Consider the following 13,684-nt stretch of genomic DNA (forward strand, 5'->3'; position numbering starts at 1 on the left):
CAATCCCCTTGTGACACTTGTCCCAAGGTTAGAGCCCTAAACAAGTACAATCCATGTGCTTCCCTTTCAAAGCATCTTAGCTCTCCCTCACCATTCTTCCATCCTTGCATCTTGACCCTCCATTTCACCACCCCTTAGCCTATGAATAAAGCCCTTCCTTCTCACAATCCATATCAATCCACTTTCATGCAAACTTAAAATGCCCCACTAACCACTACATCAAAGCCATTTTTACATCATTACCATGATAAAATTCACCCAAACCTCCATAGTTAAAACCCTCATCCATTTTCATGCTTTATAGAACACCCCATCCATTGGAAGCTTGAGCACACTATGAGCATACATTCCCTATCTATCAGGGACATATCTACATCATTGCAGGTTACACCCAAGGAGCTTACCATTCTTGGTTTGCCTTCCTTCTTGGTGATAACCTTGGTCCTATCATAAGTGTTAACTATTTTAGTATTGTGAATGCTTTCGTTAATAATTAGTATTCATTTTGCACTACTAAATTAGGTGATACAAATATTACATTATTAACCACATTCAAACTTTTTTTTTGAAATATTTTATTTAGATTTAGATTTAAAAATACATCATTATATTATCACAAAAAATTCATTTAACAACTACCATTTAAAATGCTTATTGAATTTTCCTTCTTAAGTCTGAAAATAAGTTAAAAAATAAGACAAAATTCTAAGAACTAGTGGTAATGGATATGAAGAAATGCATCCATATCTATTTTCTAATTACTTCATTTATTCATAAGCATTTAGTTGATGAGATTTTTTTTAAAGAGTACAATATTTGTACTTTAAAATTATTTAAATAATTATAACATATGATAATGGTAGTTATTATCAAATATTTGTACTAGAAAACTACAATCAATGACATGTACTTGCACTTGTTAGTAGGTTTACTATTGCATTATTTTTTGGAATTATCATGCTAACTGTAGTTTTAAAAAGTTTTTAAATCATAGAAATTATTTTTTGATAGTCTAATTGGCTCAATTCATTTAAGTCTTATACACGAGATTTTTAGAAATTTAAACACATCAATTTTATTAGAGATTATATATACCATATAGATTTGAGCATTGAAAATGACACTTATACGTCACATGCTTCACAAAAATATGACTAAAAATATTATCCTAAAAAATGTTGATGGAAGGAGAATTATTTATCCCATCACCAATAAATGTCTTGCTAGGTAGTTCTACTTTCTTGAATAACACTTGCGTTCCCATAAAAAAATCTACGCATAACTCCCATTTTCTATTATTGTTGATGTTCACATTAGAAAATATAATATATCAAATAAAATAAATAATATATCATAGGTTCAGTATATATTATTTTATCATACTAATAAGTTTTTTTTTAATGAATAGTCCCTTTCTATTAATAAATTAATATACTAGTTACAAATTCATAAAAAATAGGCCAAAGGATACAAGATCACCTCGTGAGACTTCATATAGTCAAAGCTAGATACAATAACTATTCATCAAAAAAAAAAAAATTAAGCAGCACCCTCTGGCCACCAGAGCAGTGCCAGCCGAGGGAGGTGGTTCATCACGATCATTAAAACCCCATGCATCCCTAGGATTGGCAAGCGGACTTGGAACAATCCAACCATTAGCAACATCATCAAAAACTTTTTCTTTATCTTTATCTTCCTTCCACAGTGGAGAGATAGCCAGATTCAGTTGGAAAGGCCATTTGGAGCTAACAATACTAGGAGGAGCAACAAGAAGGGGAGCCATAGAAATTAAGGACTAGCTAGAGCTGCGATGAGGTGGAGAAGCTGAGTGGTGCCGCTAACCATCATCACAACCACTTGGAGAGTGGTGGTGGGGAGCTTGTGAGTGCGGCATGTGCGAGCAACAAGTAGAAGAACTGTGACCTCGATGACAACCTCGAGGAGGAGTATGGTCAATTGAGTTAGGAGGCACTCTAGCGATCGTGCATGATGCGTTACCCCAATGATTGAGTAGCTTCTGAAAATGGGCCACCTCTAGAGCCACCTTGTTAGCTTGGACCTGTATCTGCAACATGACATTATTACAAATGCATGCTTTAGTGTACATAGCAACATTGATATGAAGAAAGTTGTGAGTGAAAAGAAAAACATTCTTTTCCTTCCATAAAGTAAACAAAATATCCATCTTGAAAGTATGCCAGATATGGGAAAATTTCCTAGGGATCCTAGGGGAATCACCAAGCACAATCATGTGCCAAGAAAAGGGTTCTAGCCTAAAAGGCTTGAAAAATCATGTATCCAATTCCAATAATTCTAGTCATGCCTACAAAACCAAAAAATATGCAAAAAAGACTTAGGATGCCCACAAAAAGGACAACGAGGATTTGGAAGACCAATATTCTTAAGTCGTGGCCCAAGGGGAAACTCTTGAAACAAAAAGCATGAGGAAAAATGGACAATCTTTAGCTCAGTGATAACACTTTAGATAGTGTCAAATCACATTCTCCAACGATAAGTAGAAGACTAAAGATGCTAGCGTTGGTTGAGAGTGTCCGCCATAGGAAGATGGGGAGAAAGACAATGATATCCTAAGTTGGGTTTGTAATTGATGAAAGGCGTGGCAGGATACCACTTCCAGTGTTTCTACAAAGGTCACACAGACTGGATACCCACCTTGTGGATCAAATGACCTAGAAGGGCAGAGAGGAGAAGATCAAAATTTTGTCGATCTAGATGAGCAAGAGAGAATTGGACCTGAATATCCTCCCTAGATCCAAGACTCATGGAGATCCTAGAGAAGAGATCCTTAGGATTCTTGATGCCACATTTGAAAAAATGCAAAGTACTAGAACCTCGAGTCTTGGCTAGAGGAACACCCTGAATGGCAAACAACAATGACCACCAAAGGTTCTGCTGATTTAAAGAAAGCCCATCATGAAACCCATCACCATCCCAATGAAGCCAAGGATTAACATCTCCCCAAGCTTTCCAAATTCTTTCGATAACAAAGGAGCCCTGGATATGAATTGGTTTTTGCATAATGAGAAAGATATGATGAGCAACCCCCTTCCATGCAGGCTTGTTAACAGAGAGACCAGAAGAGATACAATGCCAAACCAACACTTTCCAAGCTTCATCACCAATGAAGGCATGCAAATAATCCACTTAACATAAAGAGTGAGCCCTTGATTCTATGTGGAAAGAAGGCCAAGACCTCTAGACTCTTTGGGGAGATAACAAAAATTCCAGGCAACCCTGGAAAAGCATGATGATCAGATCCAGAAGCCCAAAGAAAGTCATCAAGAAAATGCTCTAGAGTCAAGTAGGAAGCTTTGGAAGGAGCCTAGCAAGAAGAGTAATACACATGAGTAGCTGTTAGTACCTTATAGAAAATTTGGAATTTCTTTGCAAGAGAAAGGGGTTTAGTAATCCAATAATCAAGCTTTTTCTCAAATTTCATGAGCACAACATTCCAAAATTCCACTGAAGAAGCTTGAAAGGAAAAGGGGATGCCCTAAAAGTGAAAAATCTCCTTGTGGGTAACCCATTTGCACTCGAATTGATCAATCCAGGGTGACGATAGAAGGAAGGAGTGTTTGTAATAGAATGTCTTGTGTCATTGGATAGCTGAATCAAAAGCTTGACAAAAAGTGTCGAAGCATTGCAAGGCATTAGTGATATTTTCCTCGTCCTCTAGGAGAGTGAGAAAAGAGTCATAAAAAAATTAGCCATTGACAATCTGAGAAGAAGACTTGGGCAAGGAAATTCCATGAACCAAACCAACAGAAACAAAGCGGGTAGGTAAGTAACCAAACCCTTCAGCAGCAAGAACATACAAAGTCAGGGCCAGAGGGAAACCTTGCTAGATAGATCAAAAAATCCTGAAGGCCTCAGATTGAGAGCTATTAATGGTAATACAAGCATTAGCTTCACCAAAAAGAATTTCCACAAACTGAAGAAAATTAGGGCTGGAACCCAAAACCTAGAGCATAGTCAAAATGAAGGGCCATTCAATTCGATCATAAGCTTTGGCAAAATCAACTTTTAAGAACATAGTCTATTGATTGGACTTACGAGCCCACTCCATGCCTTCCCAAACAAAAATGATGTTGTCAAGAATATACCAGGACTTGATGAAACCCATTTGTTCTAAGCACACAATTAAGGGAAGAAGATGTCAAACCTTGAGAGATAGAGCCTTAGCAATGATCTTATATGACATGTTAAGCAAGGTGATGGGCCGCTAGTTGTAAATATCCTCAAGGTCACTAGCTTTAGGTATCAAATTAATGTTTCCTTTGTTAATGATGTCTCCTAGACTCTTAGTGTGGTAGGCTTCAAGATATACTATGTGTAGGTTTAGGTTTGGACCAATAGACTCCCAAAGGTGTTTGTAAAATTCACAAGGGAACCCACACACCCAGGGGATTTTTCATTAGCCATAGAAAAGACACCCTCCTTGAGGTCCCTGATGGTGAGAAGTTTTTTATATTAAGCTCATTGCTTAACCACTAGGGGATTTGGAGTAACAAAAATACACTTTCTGAGAGCTTCCTCCCAGGCAACCAAATTTCTCTACAAAGAAAAAACATTTTCATAATGACGAACAAAGGCTTGTAGGATGTCAGGGAGATTGAAAAGAATAACATTACCCTATTTAATATTTTTAATCCCAAAATTAGTATGGCAGGCTCTAAGAGCCTGGAAGAATTCTTTAAAAGCTTTATCACTAGCCTCTAACCAGTGGAGTCAAGCCTTGATTTGGGCACCTTGAGAAACATAGCTATCAGAAATTTGTTTCTCATGGCAAAGCTTGGCAAGTTGGACTTGCAAATCAGAATCAAATGGGCTAAGGGTAAGAGCTTCATAAGCCTTCCTGAGAGCCTTGGTATTGGCTTCATAAGATCTTTTTTTGAAAATAGCCAATTGTCACTCATAGATGCAAAGAAACTTAGCATTTATGGTAACAACATCATTCCACCATTGAATCCAACTTGATTGAGAATGGGGACGTGGCTCCAAATTCCAGACATGTAGCATGTGAGCAATAGTGAAAGCATGAGTGAACACTGACATGTTGAGGAAAAATTGTGTTTTGACAACTTGTTGGACAACTGTTTGCCAATAAATGGTAAAATAAATGGGATAGTAGTCTAATAGCATCACATCCAATAGAGGAATGATAGGTAACTCTCGATCTTCAAAAAAAGGAGAAAAAATATTGTGCAATAATCATAGCACGATCAAGATGTTTTAAAATGTGGTCAAAGACAACTCGAAAATTAGACCAAGTGTGCCAGACCCCACTCTATTGGTGGTGGTTAGCATTGTGATAAAAAAGGCCCAATTTATTGTGCATATAGTACCACAGTTCCCTTTCTCCAGGTGTCTAGTGAAAGGGAAAATACCTTCCTTGTCAAAAGCTAGCTCTACCATATTAAAATCATTGCACATAACCCAAGTAGCTGATGGAAAGTTGTTAGCCATCCAACACCAAAGTTGAGATTTTTCCATAACATCATTGGGAGCATAAAAATTAACTATACCAAAGGAATGATTATTGATAGAAAGAAAACTCTAAATAATTATGTGCATGGGGTTAGAACCATGCAAAATAATAACATAATGAAGACGAGGTGACAAGAGAGTAACTACACCATCTCTACCAGTTTTGTGATGAGAAGAAAACATAATGTCATCTGGCCAAATGACGCAATATGTAGAAGAAAGCATGAAACCAGAAATTTTAACTTCTTGCATACAAAGAAAATCTAAATTACCAAGTCTATGATGGGTATCCTAGACACAATACTTTTTGGAGAGGTCTGTACAACCTTGTACATTCCATGATAACAAAAATTCATGAAAAATCTTCCATATCTTCTTCGTCCTCAAGGGAGGAGTAGCTAATTTGCAAAAAAGTAGAAACTGGGTTGAAACTAGAGGGAAACCCTCTGGGAGTGATGACCTATTGCTTCTCATCTGGTTTCTCAGCAAGTCTAAGAGGACTGCGAGAACATCACACATTTTGAGTCTCAATGGAGGACACAACAAGCGGAGTGTGAACCACTACAGGAGTGGTAGCCCTCGTAGTCACCTTGATCACCTATGAAACAACAGGGTTTGAATCCTGTGAAACAACGGGAATTGACTCCAGTGAAACCACTATCAACCCTGCAATGACTGAGGTTTGCACTCCATTATATGAGGAGTGGAAGTTGAAGCAACATTCAACTATTTTGGGGCTGAGGAATCCTTTCCCTTGTGCCCAATAGTGGTCCAATCTACTTTTTGTTTTCCTTCTGCTGGCTTAACAAGAGCATCCTTGGGCGAGGATTTAACCCTAGGCATTATCAAAGGGAAATCCCTGATCTTGTGTTCTGCTAACTGACACTTATAACATGTGTTTGGCAGGTTCAAATAAAGCACCTTCTAAGAGAAGGTGTGGGAACCAATTTGAATCTCCATAGAATCCTTGAGATCCTTGGAGACAGCAACCTCAACACAAATGCACTTTTGAGGATGAGCATTGAAAAATTTCTCATGTTCCTTGGTAACAACTTTTCCAAGAGTGTTGGCAATGGACTCAATAAAGGGTCAGCATGGTAGGAGAAGACTAGGAAACTCAACCCAAACAGGAACCCTACACTTTTTGTCATCAAAGATTGTAAAGTCTCTTGACCACCTTTGGAACACAAGTAAGGAGGAATGAACTGACCAATGGTCATTGCCAAAAACTACATCAGCCTGGGACAAGTTAGCAAAATAGAATAAAAAAAACCTTTGGTAAGGTTTTGCATAGCTTCAAGGTGGACTCTGTGAGGAGTCCAGCTCTTGGTAACCCATTCTCTGAGCATGGCTTCAGGAAGAGTCCTACCCACAAAATAACCTATCAATGTATGTTGTTCTAAACATTCACATGCAATGCCAAATTCTTACAGAGGAAGGATAATATCAAGATTACCTTGTGATAGACCTTCGGGACAAATTTGCAAGGATGTTTGTTCAACGAAGGCGCTATGGCTACCTGAAGCAACAATGTGAACACGAGTATCAACTACTAGCTCATAGTTGGTTGGGGCCATTATAAACTAGCCCTAAAAAATTTCCACATTAAATGTGGTTTAATAGATGGCAATGACAAAAGGAAATCTTAGACAAAGAGCCATACACAAGAGACACATAAAACCCTAGTAGAGCAAAAATGAAAGCCAAAGTCATAGAACCACCTTCACAATATTGAAATTTAACTTCACTAGTCTTATAATATTTTAATAATTATACTTATTAATTATTTTCATTATGATAATATTGTTTAATACTTCATTAGATTTTTTTTTACTATTGCATATCAAGAAATAGTGAAAGAGTTTATATAAAATCAGGGGACCACAAAACGACAATGTTGCCTATCAACAATTATATCAGATAGGAAGTATTAAGTCTACATAGACTAGAAACAAAGAGATATATATCCAAAAATGAAATAGCAGTGAACTAGATCACTGATCCTATTCTTCCTCCTCTTCACTAGTCTTAGGAGTTGTGAAGTGTACTAGAGATGATATATAAAAGGACACATCTTCCTCTTCCACTTTTCTCTTCTAGTTTTCTTTTTGTTTAAGCTTCTAGATAGAGTGTGCTAGTGGCATATTGAAGTCATCCACATCTTTTTTAGTAGTGTATCCATGGGCCAGATCCTTCTTTTCTAGTACACATTTTCCATCCTGTAGTAGCTGGAAGAACTGACTTTCTTTTATCTTGAAAATAGTAGTGACTTGCAAGACAACATCAACAAATATGAGTCTTCGTAGAGACTCAGTAAGGCATCTACCTTTACCCTGAAAGATGTCATTATTCCTCTAAGAATAATAGAGGAAAGAATAGACCAGAACATATTTTACCATTTATTGCAACCACTAATTTTGCCAAAAATGACATTATCAACATAAATATTGCCTATCAAGTTTGAGAGGAAACATACTCTAGATCTCCCTAGCAAAGAAGTAATGAAAAAAGACACGAAAGATGGATTCAAGTGGTCTACAAATGGAATAGATATTTGGTTCCCCTCCCAGCTTCTTGAAGGGCAACTTATGTAGCAGAAACCTCCACAAAAACCAAGAGACTTTGGGTTCAATGGGTCAAGACCAAAGACTAGAAAAGATTTTCCTTCAATTAGCATGGGCAAGGGAGAGGCTTCAACAAGAATCAAGGTCGTCAAAGATAGAAGGGCTGACTGAAATCAAAGAGTAGACATATATGGACTTGACAATATCAATGGGGGTAGAGTCAGACCAATGCAACTAGAAACAACTGGAGGTGGGTGAATAACAAAGAGGTCTAACACCAGCATCATCAAGAGCTTTCTTAATAAGGCAATAAATCCTCCATTGAGAAGAAGGAATAAGATATTTTTCTTTGATCTCCTCCCACTGGATCAGTCTACCATCACAAAAAAAATCATTCTTAGCATAACATCCCTAGACAAGAGGTAGAGGTTTAGAGTTTCTTTTCAGGTTCCACCAGATAGATGCTTTGCCACATCGTATATTGCCTTCCTCTGATCTTTGTATCTTACCAAATACTGGTCTAACATTTGCCCAAATTTTCCACAGGGATTTGAAAACATGAGAGTCTCCCACCAGAGTTTTTGTTTCCAATGCCAAAAAGTCCAAAGTATCTAGCTTACCCTAGAACTTGGCACCACAAGGATGCCTAATACTTAAGTTATGTCTAATGAAGAGTTTCAATGGCTCCTCCTCTTGGACAAAATTTTCAATCCATTTAACCACCAATGCTATTCCTTGTTGTCTCAAGTTCTTCAATCCTAGACCGCCAAGTTCTTTACTTTTCATACACCAATCCCATTTAACTGCATGAGTTTTCCTAACTCCTTTCCCATTTGATCAAAAGTAGTCTCTAATATTCTTCTACAGGAACTCAAACTGATTGACATTAAACAACCATGTCAAAGAGAAATACACTGAGTAAGAAGAGAGGATTTTCTAACATACTTGCATCCTTCTGGCAAAAGAGAGGTAGAAAGAGTTCCACTTATTGAGTTTAGTAGTGATTTTATCTTTGATCCAACTCCACATATCATTGATATTAGGGTTGATAGAAAAAGGTATTCCTAGATATCTCACAACATGAGAAGCCCCCTCGCCACCCCCACCCCCCAAAGAAATGCCAAATTTATCACACCATGGAGGAGACAAGTCCTGACCTAATAGGCATGATTTCAATATGGAGATTTTGCTTCCCGATGCAAGACAAAATAAGTCTAACTTGATCATCAAGTGTTCTGTATTTTTCTCTTCTAAAACAAAAAAATAGTTGTATCATTTGTAAATTGTACAATGCTGGAGCTATAGGGCAACCCTGTCTAATTGATCTAGATAGAGAGAGAAATTTTGATCTATTCCCATTGACTTCAATAGTGGCTCTGGTGTCCTTGATTAAAGTTTCAACCATCTAGGAGAAAGTTGTAGTGAAGGCAAGAGCTTCAAGCATCATTAGAATGAACCCCCATTCCACCCTATCATATGCCTTCTCATAGTCAATCAACAATACCCCCACATTTTGGTTTGAGATTTTTGACCAATCCAATGTCTCCCAAGAGGTAACGAGGTTCTCAAGGATGTATTTGGCTTTCACAAAGCCTATTTGGGTGGGGTTGATAATCTTGGGAAGAATATTTTCAACTCTTATAGCTAGAATCTTGGCTAGAATTTTGTAAACCATGTTAAGAAGTGTGATTGGTCTCCAATTCTTAATGAGTGTTTTTTCTCCTCCTTTATGAATAAGATTAATCACCCCTAAATTAATGTCTTGGCCCAAGGAGTCTTGATTGAGGGGAAAGTCAAAAGACATCTTTCAACACTAGGTTAATCCACTGGGAATTAGATTTGAAGAACTCTATAGGAATACCATTTGAGCTAGGGGCCTTCTCCCTACTCATGAGTGAGATAACATAGCTGATTTTTGTGATAGAGATGGGGACTCCACGATGCAAGGAGTCTTGAGCTGACAACTTCCTAGGAATAATAGTGCAAATTTCGTTCCTAGCTTCCTTCATACTGCATCCAATATCTTAAGAAGAGAAAAAACTTTTTTAATATTGGGCAAAATTATCAAGGATGTGTTCTAGATCAGAAATGGTAAAGCCATTATGACATACACAATCTATCTTATCCTTGGCCTCCTTGACTTTCAGTAACTTGAAGAAAATTTTAGAGCCTCTATCAGCAATCTTAAGTCAATTGACTCTTGATTTGATTCTGGCCCCTTGGATTTTTTTGGACTGAATTATTCTAAGGTCATGCTTGGCCTTGGCAACAAGTCCCACAACTCAAGGATTGGAGGGGAGGGCTTGAATAATAGCTTCAACATCCCGAAGAGAGTTAAAGAGGGACAATTATTAGGCCCTACTATCCTTGGCTTTCTTTTTACCCACAACTTTAAACATATTCTGCCAAGAGATTGCCATCTTATTCCAACTAGAAATGGGGTTCTCATGCTGACAAATGAAAGAGTTGTACCAATGTATGATCTTTACAACACCCTGCACTTCATGGACCTCAAGGAGGGAATAATTTAACACAAATGCATTAGCCTTCTTCTCAAGGTTAGGAATGGAGGAACCCAGTTTGATGATATCAACAATAATGAGGTGATGATCAAATAAAGAGAAGAGGAGAACTTTAACAAGATTGTCATCTAAGGGTTTAGAGAAACTAAACATATTTTTGTCAAAATAAACTCTATCTAGTTTTGAAAAAATCCTTTTATCCCCCTTCTAAAATTAGACCATGTGCATCAGATCCCTTTGGATTGATTCTTGAGTTCAGCTAAGGGGTCAATAAGATTAAGGTTGGATAAGAGCCTATTCTAGACTTATTGATCATTTCCCTTCCATTCAAATTTTAGCCCCTCTGCTTTATCCTGTGCCCTTTCTACCATGTTAAAATCTCCTACTAGGATCCAAGGGATGTTAGGCAGGCTAGAGAGCCATTGCCATAAGTTGATTCTATCTGTATGCTCATTAGGGGCATATATAGAGCAAATTCCAAATTCAAACTCTTGTGATTTAAAAGAGACACACACAACTCTATTGTAAGGGGAAATACCTTTTTTATCAATGCACTTTCTCCATTTGGGCCCAATTAGAATGGATGTACCATCTTTTCCTCACAATGGTTGGTAGACACTGAGACAACATCTTTCTAGGTGCACTTAAGGGCAATATCTAATACAAACCCAACAGACTTCACTTCTTGCAACAAAATGATTCCAATATCCTTGGTCCATCTAAGGAACCTCTTAACAATATATTTCCTGTCAAAGGATTCCAATCCTCTGACATTCCAAGAAGCTAGTTTCAAAAATTCCATGAGAAATTCTATTTGTCAATAAACTTGTTATTTAAAATATCACTAAAATATTTATATTTATATTATAATAATTAACTTTTCAAAATAATAATAAATAAGTTGCCATTATATTTTGTATATAAATAATATTATAAAGATACATTTTTTATTCTTCATTTTGATTCTTTCTAATGTTTGTGTAAGACTTGTAAGTTCTAAACTCACTAAAATTATTTTACGTTAATTTGGATGCACATATTTAATAATTTGTTAAATTCAACAAAGTTATGACTACTCTATTTACTACAAATAACATTTATTTTTAAATTATAATCTATCATTATAATCAAATTATCTTTTATTCTTAATTTTAATTACTTTGAAATATAAGTGATAATTATTTATAGTTAAATTTAAGATTCTAATTACAATTTTAATTAACTTCATTAATTAAATTAAATATATTTATTTAGTCTAATGTTTGAAACAAATAGTTTTACTAAAAGAATAAAAACAAGTATTAGAGATTACATGCCACTTGTCTTTGTCCATCTTATATACTCTAAATGTTCTTTTTATTGTCTTATACTCCTCATTGAGCCAAGAGTTTTAGCAGAGTATTTGTAATTTGATGACTAGTTGTATATAGTGTTCAAATTAATGGAAAACAGTTCAAGGGCTTCTTGATGATTTTTTAAAAGGATTTTACTTACTAAAGATGCCTTCTTTTAAATGAGGATGGTCTCTTAGCCAAGCCTTACAATAGTACATTATGATTTGATTTTGTTTTCTTATGATGGTTATTAACTACTAAGTCCACAACCTAAAAAATAATTTTATAATAATAATACAATTCACTACAATTTAATTGTTGACAACTTTTATAAATAGTAACTATTAGATTTAATGATACTCTACAGTACAATTCAATTGTTTATTAATTTTATAAATAGTAACTATTAAATTCAACCACGATACCGTAGCAGTGTGAATGTGAGAAAGTAGAAAGTGAATCATAGAACTCCTATGAAAGAGCTGCCTCCCAATGGTATGGATTCCCCTCCCAAAGAGCAGGTGTGAACCTGAGAAAGTGAAGCCAAGAATGAATTGTAAAGTATGAAAACGTTGAAAAATGGTCGAAATAGTCACTCCCAACGTTTACACACGCGATAGCACTCAACCACGCGTACGAGAGTGTAAAAAAAAAAAAAGAGTTCTCACGCATTCCTCCTTCCTGTTAAAAATGGTAAGCAAATAATTGTGGTAACATGAAATGACATACAAGATAAAACTACCGATGTCATAATTGTGCTCTTCCTGTCACTAATTATCTTCCTCTCATCGTACAAACTAAACATGGAAAAGGATGAAAAACAAAAAAAACTAACCGCAAAAGCAGAATACAAATCATGTTGTAATGTAGGACGGCAGCGAGTTCGATGTGAGAACCGGCAAAAGGCCGTGCTTATTATTCAGATTGCTGAAGTTGAATGAAAGAAGTGCATACAGGCGGGAAAATTGACAATCTGTGACCTATTTTTCTGCTTTATATACAATCACAGTTGATATTACGGCGAAAGAGAGGTAAAACAATATAAAACCCTAAATTGTGCTAAGGGATCTCATCGGAAAAGTTTAAATACATTAGTTATTGTTTTTTAATCACTGCTTCAAATATGATGGAATATCTGAAGAGGTTCTAAATTGCTACATTCTGAATGATAAAAAATATATTATTTAATCTTTACGTACTGTCAAAAGATATTGAAATGTGTTCCGACCAAATGTACATATTTTCCCCGGCCAAATTGGCTTCTTACCAGGTAAATTGATAGGCTGTTTAAACGGATGCCTGTTGCAAAACTTTTTATTTAAGCAGCCGCGTGCACGCGCATTTTCAGTCATGACTGTGTCTGCAAGCATGCATTTTATTCTTCAATATTGTAATATTTAAGGGTAAAAATGTTCCTCCCTGATCCGAATGTTATGGCTTTGCTTGCTTAATGGTTCAGGTGTGCGTGATTTGTAAGGGAAGTCACTGTTCTTGATAGGTTTAAATCAGGAAACAATATTAAATAATAATAAAAATGGAAAAATGGAAAAATAATTTTATTTGGAAATATTGGACTAAGAGATTTGATATTTGGAAAAAATAGTTATAACAGATTAAATATATAGGATATGCCAAAGTTAATATGAAATTGAGCAAGTAAAGCGTGATTAGTTTTAAATTTAATGTAGATTTAAAAGGTGCAAGGTATAATAAATATGTCATTAAATTTTGAGTTTTTATTTGTAGGGCAGGTTGG

At 36.0% G+C, this 13,684-nt stretch overlaps 1 pseudogene; it reads right to left on the reverse strand.

Annotated features, from left to right (window-relative positions):
- The window catches only part of LOC149542770 (uncharacterized), a 56,196-nt pseudogene extending 54,413 nt beyond the window's left edge, over positions 1-1,783 (reverse strand).
- Positions 1,784-13,684: the final 11,901 nt, after the last annotated feature.

This window comes from Cupressus sempervirens, chromosome 8 (assembly GCF_028749045.1).
Source record: "Cupressus sempervirens isolate cs-2001-9-10 chromosome 8, ASM2874904v1, whole genome shotgun sequence".
Taxonomy (NCBI): Eukaryota; Viridiplantae; Streptophyta; class Pinopsida; order Cupressales; family Cupressaceae; genus Cupressus; species Cupressus sempervirens.